General features: G+C 35.6%; 1 long non-coding RNA gene across 1 annotated transcript; it reads right to left on the bottom strand.

Annotated features, from left to right (window-relative positions):
- Positions 1-909: 909 nt before the first annotated feature.
- LOC127118791 (uncharacterized) lies at positions 910-2,217 on the bottom strand. Its single transcript, XR_007802349.1, has 4 exons — positions 2,090-2,217; positions 1,950-2,001; positions 1,742-1,858; positions 910-1,055 (listed from the first exon to the last, which is right to left on the bottom strand). It is a non-coding gene; the product is annotated as an uncharacterized LOC127118791 (long non-coding RNA).
- Between the last annotated feature and the right edge of the window lie 2,337 nt (positions 2,218-4,554).

Raw genomic sequence — 4,554 nt, 5'->3', positions numbered from 1 at the left:
AGATAACTTCCTAATGGGTATTAGGAGAAAATCAAGTCAGGTAAATTCATTCAAATTTATCATCTTCAATGGCTAACTTATGTTGATAATTTTCATGTCCCATAATTCTTTTTAATATGCCTAATTTCAAGAATGATGTAGCCATGATGATAACTTCCATATTAAATGAAGGTGGTTATTACACGTGTCTATTTTTGACTGTTTCCTATAACAATATTTCATGGATAACGATGATGTTACCTAAACTTCTCCGTAAAACAATTTTCTATCATACAACAAACAAGTGATGCAGGAGAAAGATAGGTTTTTTTCCTTAATTTCTTAACTCATATGTCATTGTTATTGAGTTTTATTTTATTTGCATGATTTATATCAAACGGTGTTTTTCCTACATTCATGTGTTCTTCATTTTCCTGTGATTGGCTTTTGAAATCTAGTTTCTGTTTTTTCAAATTTTGACAGTCTAAATCGTAAGTTTGTAACATTACATTTTTGTGTTTATTTTATGTTCTGTCATAACTGAATCACATGATGCAGTGTTCTTATGATGGTTAAAAATGATCAGGTAAAACACTGGAAGAACTAAGATCTTCTCTCTACAATGAGCTTCGAACATCAGAAGGAGCCAAGCGACAGCAACAAAGATATTGCGGACTAGTGGTCGCGTTATCGTTCAACTTCATGGTTGCTGTTGGTATCATCATGGATAACAAATTGGTCAGAAATCAGAACCATTTATGTTGCGTGTAACTTATCATCATTATGAAATATCTCTTATGATGCAGTGTTGGTTTCTACCAAATGGCCAAGATTGCTGTTACTCCAACAATTGTTTTGGCAGAGTTCATATTTTTTAAGAAAACCATTTCTTCGAAAAAGGTCATAACTAAGCTTTTCGGCGTTTTTTATTCTCTCTCTTTTATAAAACATTTCATGTATCTAAAAAAAGAACTACTCCATCCAACCCTTTATTGTTTATGTACTAATCATGCATTGGAATGCAATGATGCAGGTTTTAGCTTTGGCTGCTGTGTCAGCTGGTGTAGCAGTTGCAACTGTATCAGATTTAGAGTTCAATTTGTTTGGTGCAATAGTTGCTGTTATAGAGAAGTTAACCAGGTAACTTCCTAATGCTGTTTAATATGCCTAGGAATAGAATCTTAGCGGTAGGAAACAAGACATTCTAATGGAAGTTCAAGAATGATGTAGTGAATTGAAATATGCTTTACTTTCCTGCAGTTTTGATTTCTTTTCACTATTGCTCCTTTCTCCTAATCCTACTCATCGCTATTCAGGTAAAATGGCTAAGTTAAATTAGCAAGAAAATTAACGGATCTGATGTAAAACTATTTGAAACTTAACCAGTCGGATGCAACACATTTTTATAATCTTGATAGAACATACAGTTGCCGTTTAGTTTAAAATAAGTGATGCTTATAAGATACAAGTAGAAACTATACAGCTTTCACAAACACAGGTAGAAACTATATAGCAGAGCAATCAAAATCACATTTAACACCACACATATGTTCATAACAGGAGTATCATAGAAACTATACAGCTTTCACAAACACAGCTTTCACTACTGATGCAAACAGTTAATAAATTTGAGTCCAGAAAAAACATTTCCTTCAAAATAAGTTATAACCCCAACCTTGAGAAATACTAACTGATGCAAACACTAACTATTGCAAACACTAACTGTTCAGTCTGGTTCCAAATTAACATAGGGATGACTCACCTTGAGAAAGAGTTGTCTTTGCAAAATCCCGGATGATATAGTGCTTCGGTTCCAAATTAACTTGCATTCAACAACTGCTTACTGCCTCCACTAAGTAAGATGAGCATTCTTGAAAACCTACATTCAGAAAACCAATTAGCAAATAATTTGATTTTTGTAGTTTCAGACTTAAAGGAGACTTTAAACATATTTGGAAACAATACTAAACTTGCAAAGAAAAGTTGTTTCCAGCATCCACAAAGCCGATAGTTCTGGAAAACCTACATTCAGAAAACATAAAACATATGACTATCTCATACTCATTAAACCAAAACTCCATGGAAATCACTTGAGATGAATATGCATTACCTTTGATGATTCAGAAACCCTTTAACGAGGGATTTTGAATTAGGGAATTAGGGATTCTTCAATGGATTCACGGATTAGGGATTCACGAATCGGTTCACGAAATAGGGAAAAAAGGGATTCACGAATTAGGGATTGAAGAACCAAAACTCCATGGAATTAGGGTTTTGGTTTTGTGAAATGAAATGGAGGGAGAGTGAAAAATGATGAGGGAAAAGGAAAGAGGGAAATAAGCTGTTGCGTAATTTTTGGTCCGAAATAGAAAATTCCATAGAGTCCGCCAAGCGGACTCTAATTAATAAATAAAATACTTAAACCTTAAAAAAATATATATATATATATATATATATATATATATATATATATATATATATATATATATTATAGATAAATCAATGGAAAATGTATATGTTATAAGAATAGAGTCGGCTAAGCGGACTCTAAGTAAATAAATAGTAATTAAAAAATAATGCTACTAGATAGAATCGGTCTCACCGACTCTAAATAAATTAATTAAACATTCTTCAAAGATAACATAACAAGTAGAGTCGGTTTTGCCGACACTGATAAAAAAATAACTTGTCTTAAAAGATGTACCTAGATAGAGTCCGTTGGTGTAGGCTTAGCCGACACTAATAGTGTCCGTGTCGGTGGCCGACTCTAAACTAGGAGGCTAAAATGACTTATTCTAGTAGTGTTTCACATTCATAGCAAGATAATTTGTTAGTGACTATGATCTCATCATTATTTCTTTCTTTCTTTTTCGCACTTTGGCTCAAGTAACAGATAAAGATGGTTATACCGTTGGGTTAAATGACCGGGTGAGGGTCACCTAACTTATAAGGAACAACATTTTTCATACTTTTCTCAATCTTTTTCTCTTTTAAGCCTGAGATCATACACTTATTTGCATCGACTTCTTGCGTAGTGTATGCTTAGGATGGTGTTGACTGCTAGATAAACTACTTAAGGAATATTAAAGGATAGAATTTAAGGCTACGACATGACAAGTACTCAAATCGATCTTATACTTGGGACATTTCAGGTGTTAAAATGATACTGGTCTTGTAAAGTTTTTCCAAATCACTGCAATCCAACCTAAGTTTTATTTATAGTTTAGAATTTTCAAAAGATGTACTGTATTTCTAAGTCAAGATTTTCGCAAAAATTTGGTATGGCTTAAGAAAATGGGAGAATCTGTAAACAACGGAAACCACGCATAAAGACTCGACAGTGCAATGATATTTGATTCAACTAACACTTTACAATTTAACAAAGGAAATAACAATAACTTAAATCTACCTAGAAAGCGATAAATAAAAGCGGTAAAGCTTTCCTCCCCCATACTTAAACTGAGCATTATCCCAAATGCAATGACATAAAATAGGAAAGAAAGGTAGAATCTGGGTAGCTTTCTACTGGAGCCTTCTTCCACGTGTTCGTCCATGTCCACCATTTCCAGGACGGTGAGGTGGCATACCCACATAAGAGGCATAGTTCTGTAGATCTTCCACACGCATTGTCAATGTTGCCATTTCATCGATCAAACCAGACATGTTCTGTTCAGTCCTAAAAGCATAATCATGCTGGTCATGCTTCATCTGGTGAATGATTTGCATCATTTCTGTTTGTTGAGCTTCCATGTTTTGGATTTGTTGGTCGCACTGAGCGTCTAATTCTCTACGTCGCATCAATTCAGCATAGATGTCATCAAGAGTGGCAGGTGCTGCATTTCTTCTTCTGGGTCTTTGGCTGGATGATGTACCTACAACATTTTCATAAGAAACGTGTGTGGTGTGTGGGTGAGTGTCTGTAGCGGGAGCAACTTGCTCCTGAACATAATCCTCATCAATGTCCCCGCCAGCAGCTACATTCTCAAGAATGTGCGCAGGGACTTGGTTAGGTACCGAATCATGAATATAACAATAATTTTCCGGTTTGTGCACATCTGTGTGAATTGGTTTTGGGAGGATGAAATCTTGAAAGACACTATTGGCAACCATTAGGTGAAATTTACCGTCTGGCCTTTGTTTTACTAGTTTCATGCTCCTTGTCATGTCAATGTCAATGGCACGAGGGGGGAGCGGTGTTAGCCGGGAAAGTTTATCTTCGAGTCCTTGGACTCGGGCTATTGAGGTTATTAAACCTCCAAAAATAATTGGCCCTCTTCTCGTGTTAACAATGGCCTGCATGTGAGAGAACATGAAAGGGGCGATATTGACCTTTTGTGGCATAAAAGTGGAGAATAGATAGAAGAGTTCTTTCTTGTTCACCTTGTTAGAGTTAGATCGTCCAAAAATGGTGCATGTCAATATTTGGCGGAAATAACAAATAGCCAGATTGTGAACTAAAGTGGCTGCTGTTATTGTGTGTTATTGTACCTGTTATTGCCCTCCAGAATGGTTCAAAGGCGTGCTGCCAACCTTCAGTATCTGGGACCTCACTTACTACGTCATTCTGATGGGGGA

Source organism: Lathyrus oleraceus, chromosome 2, assembly GCF_024323335.1.
Source record: "Lathyrus oleraceus cultivar Zhongwan6 chromosome 2, CAAS_Psat_ZW6_1.0, whole genome shotgun sequence".
NCBI classification, from domain to species: Eukaryota; Viridiplantae; Streptophyta; class Magnoliopsida; order Fabales; family Fabaceae; genus Lathyrus; species Lathyrus oleraceus.
The sequence above is the reverse complement of the archived record's forward strand: the minus strand, read 5'-3'. Positions and strand labels throughout refer to the sequence as shown.